General features: G+C 43.8%; 2 non-coding genes across 2 annotated transcripts; both read right to left on the bottom strand.

The window, feature by feature from the left end:
• Positions 1-3,265: 3,265 nt before the first annotated feature.
• trnan-guu (transfer RNA asparagine (anticodon GUU)) lies at positions 3,266-3,339 on the bottom strand. The gene has a single exon. It is a non-coding gene; the product is annotated as a tRNA-Asn (tRNA).
• Positions 3,340-8,510: 5,171 nt separating this feature from the next.
• trnas-aga (transfer RNA serine (anticodon AGA)) lies at positions 8,511-8,592 on the bottom strand. Its single transcript has one exon. It is a non-coding gene; the product is annotated as a tRNA-Ser (tRNA).
• Between the last annotated feature and the right edge of the window lie 1,705 nt (positions 8,593-10,297).

The following is a 10,297-nucleotide window of genomic DNA, read 5'->3' as shown; positions in this document are numbered from 1 at the left end:
TAAAGGAGGAAAGAGTGGTCGAGGTGGAGAGAGGGAATTCCAGAGTTTGGGGCCTCGGTAACTGAAACCTCGGTCACCAATGGTGGAGCGATTTTGATTGGGAACGTACAACAGGCCAGGATTAGAGGGGCACAGATATCTCAGAGACGTGTGGGTTTCGAGGAGATCTCAGAGATAGGGAGGGGCGAGAACAACGGGAGATTTGAACACAAGGATAAGAAAGTTTGAAGTAAATGCATTCTTTGACCGGGAACCAATGTAGGTCAACGAGTAGAGGGTGATGGGGAATGGGACTTGCTGTGAGTGAAGACACGGACAGCAGTTTTGGATGACCTCAATTTACGGAGGGGAGAATGTCCACTTACATTCCAGAACTGACATTCTGCTGGATCAGCACTGCCCTGTTTCCAAGACCAATATTGATCCTTTATAAGGTGCCGTTCCCAGAACTATACACAGTCCTCCAGGTGAGATCTAACCAGGGCTTTGTTTAGCTGTAGCAAACCTTTCCCTCTTTTCTATAAACAGCCTCTGTAACAGGCTGTACAATAAGGGGAATTACATTGTATATATCGACTGAGATGCTTGGTCAGAATAAACTTCATTTAAATATTCAATAGTAAATCAATTGCATAAATAAACATTCCTCTTCATTTAGAAGACAACATATGAATCCCCAGTCCAACTCTACGTGGGAAACTTTGTTAATTTTCACACACTGAGCATGGACACTGCAGAAGCTCCTGCACCTCTTTCAATATTGTTTTTCTTAACTCAGAGTTTTCAAAAAGGAATTCATAATTATTTGAAATGGAAAAAAAACCTGCAGGATTATGAAGGAAGAGAATGATATTGGAACTAAGTGGTTAGCTCTTTGAAGAAAGCACAAACCCGATGGGTCGAATGGCCTCCTAATGGGCGGTGTCAGTTTACAATTAGATCAATTTCTCTGCAGCATTCCAAAATGTCCCATCCCAATCTTATTCCAGTAGAACAGGATCTTGCAGTGCAGCAGGTCTACACAGTTTGAAATTCTATACAAGTCCCTTTGGCATTTTCTCACGAATTGTTTCTGTGGTGCATCGCCAGTGATGCCAACGTCCCATAAATGAATAAAAATACAAATAGTGGTTATCACATTCACTTCACATACGCAAGGTCACTGGTTCAAAAGCTGGCAGAGACATTATCAAAACTGAATTATCTAATTGCGAGAAGTTGCACAATTCCCATTTGTTGCTAAACAATAACTGAATATATTATCTCACAGCCATGTGTCATTGGCACTTCTCCAGGCTTTGAATGATTTTCTCCAAAAGGCACGGTTATGAGAAAGAGACAAAAATGAGACGAATTACAGTGAGATAGTTCGCACATGTGTGAAGTGTTGAATGACCTGCTGATGTGCTGTGACATTTTATGATTCTAATTTCAGATCAATTTCTCTGCCGCATGGCTATGTTTTTCAGCCAAACTGGACTTCCACAAACCAGGGTTCGGGCGTGCAGTAAGACTGCAGGGTTTGATATACTAAGTCACTCTCTGTGGTTCTGTCCATTGTTTCTGTAGTGTAGTGGTTATCAAGTACATGCAAAAAGTCCCCTGTCTGGAAATGGGTAGAAACATTATCGAGATTTACACATCAAAGTGTGAGGGAAAGTTCCATAATTCATGTTTGTTGCTGAATATTAACTGAATATAGTTCCTTGCCACCACATTAAATTTGCCCTTCGCCAACTTCAAAAAGCATTCTCAAATTCAGGAGGGATGAAACTGACTAGGCACAAAAAAAATACCAGTTTCTTTAGTCAACAACAGGAATTAATGAGTTTACAAATGCAAATTCACAGTTACTTACTGACTGAAAGATGACTACTTGTGTTAAACAAAGACTAGCATTACCCTAAAGGCAGGCGCAACTGATACTGTGATTGAACACAAGGGAATGGGAGAGATCGTACAAAATCAATTTTCATCGCTCCTTATCATGGATCTTCATTCTTTCATGAGCATCGCTGGCCAGCATTTGTTGCCCATCCCGAATTGCCCTTCAGCTCTGTAACTTGTTAAACCATTTCGGAGGGCCGTTAAGAATCAACCACATCACTGTGGGTCTGGAGTCACATGCAACTCAGACCAGGTAAGGACGACTGATTGAATTCCCGAAAGGACTGGTGAATCACATGGGTTTGTACAGCAATCAGTGCTAGTTTCATGGTCATCATGACTGAGAAAATACTGAGGACATGTCCGATCAGAATAAACATCTTTTGTAAATTCAATATGAAATTAATTGCACAAACAACTAATGTTTATATCAAAAACTTCAGAAGGAACCAAAGTCCAACTCTTCATTTCATTGGGGAAGGGAAATGTTCATTAAGGCAAACTGCATGGATTCTGCAGAAACTCCTTCTTCAAAAGGGAATTTGGACATGGTTGAAAGGGAGAAATTTCTGATTCATGGAAAGGGAGAAGGAAACTGGGACTAATAGGCAAGATCTTTTTAAAAGGCTGGTTATAAATAGAATGGGTGGAAGGTCCTCTTACTGCGCTGTGCCATTTGATGATGACATTGTTGATCAGTCTGTCTCCAGCATTCCTAATGAGAACAGCCGAATTCCATTTCTTCAAAACAAAGACCCAAAGTGCTGCTGCATGACGTCACCGATTAACATTCCAGACAGCTCCATTGGGATCCAGGCAGGGAAATGTTCCTGTAGCGTTGTGGTTACCCCGCTCATTTCACATGTGCAAGTTACTCCATTCGATGCTCGGGAAAACATTATCACCCAGCTGTGTGGAAAAGTTGTATCGCTCCCATTCCTGTTTGTTGTTGAATGTGAGCTGAATGCTGGATCTTGCAGCCACATTAGATTCGCTCTTCACCATTTCTGAAGATAACATTCAGCAAAATAAGAAGACGTTTCCACTGGCAGCGGGTGATTGGAGAGTGCGGGGCTGGAATATTGCTACTTGTTCCTGTCTCACTCACCATGGAGCTGAGGAAGAGCGATTAATTGATGGGCTTATTTCAATCCAATAGCCTCACAGATCTCTATTAATTTGGATGGGGGTTCACGATTGTTCATATTCTTTGTTATATCTGAAATGAATATCCATATACAGAGCTTGGTGTGGGAACTCAGTGGGTGAGAGCCGTGTTTTCAACGTGGGGGGTGGGATGGATTTTCTTGTAGTTTCAGGGCCCCGAAACAAATCAGAGCGTTAATGAGTAATGATGGGGAGAAAAAAGTGCCAGCTTCGTCCCTGGGTGGTCTCGAACCACCAACCTTTCGGTTAACAGCCGAACGCGCTGACCAATTGCGCCACAGAGACTTGATAGAAGAGCTTGCACTCTGTAAGATATCCTAAACCAATGGCTCAGTGAGAGAAAGCTTCAGATTGCCGTGACTGCAATGACAATTATTCCCTATCAGTTTTACTCTTCCCAAATAAAGGTTGGGACATTCATTGTGGGCACATGGAAAAAGTCTGATCCCACCCATTGCAGACACATCCATGTCACCGGGAACCAGCTCTCCTACAACCGGTGCCGTCTCCCTTCGAGTCTTTCCGTGTTTTGTCTGTTACCAAGTATTCTGATAGTCCCGAAGCCGGTAATTCTAAAGGGGTTTCTCTGTTACACAGCGAGTGGTTAGGATCTGGAATGCACTACGTGAGAGTGTGGGTGGGAGGCAGATTCAAACGCGGATTTCAAAAGAGAATTGGACATAATGCAGGTCTCCAGGGACAAACGCGGGGGAGTGAGACCAGGTGAGTTAGTTTCCAGAAGAGAAAGAGATCTCCCTTTTCAGACGGAGTTAAGGAGATTTATTTCCTCTCATAGGGTCATTCGCCTGTGGAATTATTTTCATCAGAGGTTTGGTCATTGAATTTACACAAGCCAGAATTAGACAGATTTTTGATAGACAAGGGGGTCAAACGTTATGGGGAGCAGGCAGGAAGGCGGAGTTGAGACCACAACCAGATTTGTCGTGACCTCAATGAATGGTGAAGCAGGGTCAAGGGGCTGAATGTCCCATTCCTTCCCCTGAGTCTTTTGTTCCTCCGACCCAGGCTGAATGGCCTCCATCTGTGTGTAGTCTTAGCACTGATTCTCTGACACTATGAGGCGCTGGAGAGGCAAATGGCCAATTCCTGCTTCTATTTGTTATGTTCTATTTTGGAGCTGTTACCACCCAAGGCAATGGTTAGTTTACCTTTGATAGTGGGAGCGTGGCCGGCTGGGTTAAGGTGTTTTATTTGGCCTCTGTTCTCTTCGTGGGTTCGAATCGAAATTTCATTTGATTTGTTCTTTCAGTCACTTCACCTGAGCATCGGCTCGTGGCCGTGATGTACTAAGATCTTCATCTTGGCAGGAAGAACAAGGAGACGCAGTATGAATTGCAGGGTGACTAGGGATATGTGGGGCCGAACTCCCTCTTTCTCTGTTATAACCTTTCTGTGATTTCATATGAACAAGATTGAAATTGATGTGAGGTTTGTAATTGCGGATGAGTGGTTAAGACAATGGGTTTGAAATCTATTGGGCTCTCCCCGTGTAGGTTTGAATCCTCGCTGTCTGCTGCTCCTTATTTTAGATGAATCCAGAATTAAATTAATTGTTGGTGAAATGGAATAAAAACTTTCCAAAGACTCCCGTGTGTTTCTCCGGCTTCTGTTCCACATTTCTTCATTTCCGTTCATCGGCAAGCATTCACCAAATCTGCAGTCTGAAATGGAACAATAATTGGAGAAGCTGGTGACATCCTAACTTTCTGGGTGTTTGTGGATCCTGAGGCCTCTGTCACTCTCGGTGCATGTGTCTGTGTGTGTTCCTCTGTGTGTGTCAATGTGGTTCAGTTCCCTGTGGGGATGAACACTTTTTTACCATCACAAACTTCATTCACATTATTCGTGCAACTTCATGTTAGAATGTTATGGTCCCCCGTCTTTTCCCCGGAGACCTGAATTTTCTGTCCAATTCTCTTTTGAAATCCGCGATTGAATCTGTCTCCCTCACACTCTCAGGCCGTGCATTCCAGATCCTAACCACTCGCTCTGTAACACAGAAGCCCCTTCAGAATGGTACACTTTATGTGATGTTGCCTCTCTTCATTCTTCTGACCAACATGAATCACTTCACACTTCCCTACATTAAATTTCAGGTTCGCTTTAATAGTTTACACGAGGAATTCCTGTGCATTGTGTCAGTTCACACAGCGGGAAGAAAAAAGTTAGTTCCTGATCAGGAGTTGAACCTGGGCTGCGGCGGTGAAAGCACCAAATCCGAAGCACGAAGCTCTCCGACTTCCAGTGAAGCCGAGGCTGTTTTCACTCAGAGGCCAGCAACTGTGATATTAACAAAGTGGGATGGAGAGAGACTCAGTTTGAGCGGTGACACTGCTGGAGGGATGGGGAGTTGGGGATCACCCATCAAAGCTTTAAAAAAACAGCAGCGCCCAGAGTGGGTCTCGAACCCACGATGCTGAAATTAAGAGTCTCACGCTTTACCAGGTAAGCTAGCCGGGAATGCAGAGTCATTGTTCCCTATGCAAAAATTCAGGGAGATCAATGTTCCTTCCTCCCTGGAGCCTCAGCTTGTTCTGAATTTCAAAGTGTGGGAGATAATCGGCCTACAAAAGCCCCAAGGTTACAATGCATTCCTCTCAATCATCAATAACATTCACATCTTCCACTTCTTAGCTGCACCTCCTTCCAAACATAGCAAACTCTCTCTTGCATCTTTCATCCTGATATTTTTCTCTTTGACATTTTAATATGAAGCTGCACAATTAATGTGAATCAAGTTTATGAAGTGAATATGTGTCCATCCCCTCGGGGAACTGAACCGCATTGGCACACACAGAGGAACACACACAGACACATACACCGAGAGTGACAGAGGCCGAAGGAGAGACAAACACCCAGAAAGCAAGGATGTCACCAACTTGGCCAATTATTGTTCCATTTCAGACTGCAAATGTAGTGAATGTTTTCAGAATAACAAAAGTAAGAAACACGGGGGTATTTGGGTGGTTTTCTTTTTCATTTGACAGATAATTTATTCTGCAGGCAGTTTGTGTCAATCAGGAATGAGAAGAAAGGGAGTTGGCAGGATTCGAACCATGTGTAAAAATGCCTTCAGCACTCGGCCCGGACAACTGGGTAAAGGCTGCATGTTGTTTGTTTAAAATAATAGAATGAATACAGGGAGTTCCAGTGAAAGGAGGTCTTGCAGTCCGTGTCATTGTCCCACCTTTTTCCAGTCACCCTGGGATTTACACTGTCTCTCCTCATTCTTCCAAATGATATACAATACTGCACAGATCAGCTGCCCCTTCACCGCACGGAGAATTTTTGGGAAGCGCCTCAAATAACAAACCACCAGAAAGTTTGGCAGCGGTGGGAGTGAAGCCCAAATCACCGGGGAGATCGAAACCTGAACCAGCGGCTGAGCATGCTCGGCCTCACTACCACATTCAGATTAGACACAAACATTGTCTTCACCAACATTCACACTGAATTAGAATATAAAAAATTATGATCAGGAATTGGCCATTCGGCCCCTCGAGCGTTCTCAGCTACTTAATAAGATCATGTGAAAGCTTCAATCATCACCCAGTAACATCTGGAGGTTTAGTTGCTGAACAGTCTCCACTCAAAGAAAAGAGAGAAATGTTTTAAAACTGCTCTTTTTTTCCCTGTACCACCTTAACATGAAGCCACAGAACTAACATGGCCAATGTTTGGGTGGTAAAAATGGGAAACTGAACCACATTGACACACGCAGAAAATCACAAATATGTGTGTTGTTGAGATTTGAAATTGTGCTTATTTTCACACTGTCTTTCAATGTTCAGAAAGTGGAGCTGTGATCAGCTTATAGCTCAGAAGATGTACAGCAAGAATCTACATAACAGGCTAATGCTAACAGTGCCTGTTTTAACTCGGTGAGCTGCATCTGACGATTGAGAACATTTAATTGCCGCTCAACGAGTCCGGTTCCAAATTCCCTGCCATAAATGAAAAGAAAACTCGCTGAATTTGCTGAATGTCTTGAATTCAAAGCATCATATGGAAGGTAAGAAAATTAATCTTAACCGTGGTATTAGGAAAAATAAAATGACAGAAAGTTACAGCAAAGAAAAAAGGCCATTCGGCCCTGTGTGCTGCTTTCAAAGAACAGTGTGATTGGTTGACCTGAATACTTTTAGGAAGAATGGACAAATCGAAAACGAGGTGGGGTCGCGCTGTTAATAAGGAACGAGATCGGTACATTAGTGACAGAGGATCTCAGATTGAAGGATCAAGATGTGGAATTAGTTTGAGTGGAGCTAAGAAACAACAAGAGGCAGCAAACATTGGTGGGAGTTGTTTATAGGCCACCAAACTGTAGTGGTAATGTTGGGCATGGGATAAATCAGGAAATTAGAGCTGCATGTGACATGGGTAACACGGGAATAATATTCTGCCGTGCACCACCAGCTCTATAGTCAGTGCTTTGTAACCTATCACAGTCCTTCTCTTTTATTTTCACTCCCACACTCCGACTCTGGGTTTATTCCCGAGTTTTGCCCTTGTGACATTTCCAGCTCTGATGTGAAACTTACACTCTCACTCCATCATTTCTAGCAGAGCTTTACAGTGTTATTTTCAACCAGCAAATCAATCACTTTGATTTGAACAGCTCGCCCAGGAGGAATAAGTTTCAACTCCCTAACCAGGAATCGAACGCAGGCTGTACTGATAAAATTACCGCATTCTAACCACTAACCTAGCAGTTTGACACATGCAGGCTGCTTGTGGAATTTTCCCTTTCCAGATCCCTTTTACCAGGGACAAGTTTCTTTGACCAAATGGTCTGTGTCATTTGAACACAAGTGACGTCTTCAGCCAATGAGAAAAACCATTGCTGTTTGCTGGAATATGAAATCGATACTTTCTTCCTTTAAGACAGTTCTTAAAGCCTCCCCCTTTGACGGAGCTTTTAGTCATCTGACCGAATATGAGGCTCAGCGTTGTACTTTGTTATACAATGCTCCTGGGGAACGCCTTATGACGTTTCATTAGGTAAAAGGAGCTTTATAAATATAAGTTGTTGTTGTAGTCCATACATAGAAAGAGACAGACTCCTCTTGTCTCTTTCATCCTGATATTTTTCACTGTAACATTGTAATGTGAAGTTGCACAACTAATGTGAATCCAGTTTGTTCTCGTAAAAATGTGTTCACCTCCTCAGGGAACTGAACCACATTGACCCACACAAAGGAAAACAAACAGCGGTGTACACCGAGACTGACAGAGGCCTAAAGAGAGACAAATGCCAGGATGAAATCATGTCACCTAATTGGCTCATTTTTTTTTTTCCATTTCCGGCTGGAGATTTGCAGAAGGCTGACAATCAATGGACATAAGAGATCACGGATATGTTTGGATCACTTTTCCTCGATTCAAACGACAATTAGTTCTGTCTGTGCGTGGTTAAAATCAGAAATAACAGGAAACGTAGTCAGCAGGATTCGAACCTGCGCAGGGTAACCCCAATGGATTTCTAATCCATCGCCTTAACCACTCGGCCACGACTATAGAAGTTGTTCCTATTCTACTATTAGTTGTATGAAATCATAAAAGTTACAGCAGAGAAAGCAGTCTTTCTGCCCATCTTGTCATGGCCATTACCTGGCCTTTTCCACGGAACCCTGCAATTTATCCTGTCTCTCCTCGTTCTTCCCACCAAATTGGGAATGAAAAAGTGAGAATGATCTAACCTGGCCAATTACCGCCCCATCAGTCTACTCACCATCATCGGTAAAGTAATGGAAGGGGTCATCAACAGTGCTATCAAGCGGCACTGACTGAGCAACAACCTGCTCACTGATGTCCAGTTTGGGTTCCGCAAGGGCCACTCAGCTCCTGACCTCATTACAGCCTTGGTTCAAACATAGACAAAAGAGCTGAACTTCAAAAATGTGGTGAGAGTGACTGCCTTTGACATCAAGGCAGCATTTGATCGAGTGTGGCATCAAGGAGCCCTAGCAAAACTGGAGTCAATGGGAATCAGAGGAAAACTCCCCGCTTGTTGGAGTCATACCTGGCACAAAGGGAGATGGTTGTGGTTGTTGGAGGTCAGCCATCTTAGCTCATGGACATCACTGCAGGACTCCCTCAGGCTAGTGTTCTATGCCCAACCATCTTCAGCTGCTTCACCAATGACCTTCCTTCCATCATATGATCAGAAGTGAGGATGCTCGCTGATGATTGCACAATGTTCAGCGCCATACCCGACTCTTCAAATACTGAAGCAGTTCATGTCCAAATGCAGCAAGGCCTGGATAAAATCCAGGCTTGGGCTGACAAGTAGCAAGTAACATTCACACCAGACAAGTCTCAGGTAATGACCATCTCCAACACGAGAGAATCCAAACATCGCCCCTTGATGTGCAATGGCATTACCATCACAAATCCCGCACTATCAACACCCTTGGGGTTAACATTGACCAGGAACTGAACTGGACTAGCCGTACAAACACTGTGGCTCCAAGAGCAGGTCAGAGGCTAGGAGTCGTGCAACGAGTAAGTCTCCTCCTGACTCCCCAAAGTCTGTCCACTATCTACAAGGCGCAAGTTTGGAGTGTGATGAAATGCTCCCTACTTGCCTGGATGAATGCAGCTCCCGCTACACTGAAGAAAATGGACACCATCCAGGGCAAAGCAGTCTGCTTGACTGGCACCACATCCACATTCACTCTCTTCACCAACGACGCGCAGTAGCAGCAGTGTGTACCATCTACAAGGTGCACTGCAGGAATTCACCAAGGCTCCTTAGACAGCAGCGTCCAAACCCACGATCGTTACCAGCTATAACAACAAGGTCAGCAGATAGATAGGAACACCACCATCTGGAAGTTCCCCTCCAAGTCACTCACCATCCTGACTAGGAAATATATTGCCGTTCCTTCACTGTCACTGGGTCAAAATCCTGGAACTCCCTTCCTAACAGCACTGTGGGTGTACCTATACCACATGGATTGCAGCGGTTCAAGAAGGCAGATCACCTTCCCAAGGGCAATTTGGGATGGGCAATAAATGTTTGCCCAGACAGTAAAGCCCACATCCCGTGAATGAATTTAAAAAAATCATTCATGTCAGCCTGCAAATTATATTGCCTTGTTCTTCTGCCCAAAGTAAAGCTCTGCAAACGTCAGTGTCTGGAGCAAGTCTGACGTATTTGCTCAGGTGAGGAACCAGCTGAAGCTTTCAATATTGGTTTTCTTAACACCAAGTTTCCAAA

The sequence above is a fragment of the Cetorhinus maximus genome, chromosome 23, assembly GCF_964194155.1.
Source record: "Cetorhinus maximus chromosome 23, sCetMax3.hap1.1, whole genome shotgun sequence".
Taxonomy (NCBI): Eukaryota; Metazoa; Chordata; class Chondrichthyes; order Lamniformes; family Cetorhinidae; genus Cetorhinus; species Cetorhinus maximus.
Note: the sequence above shows the minus strand (reverse complement) of the source record. Positions and strands in the feature narration are given on the sequence as shown.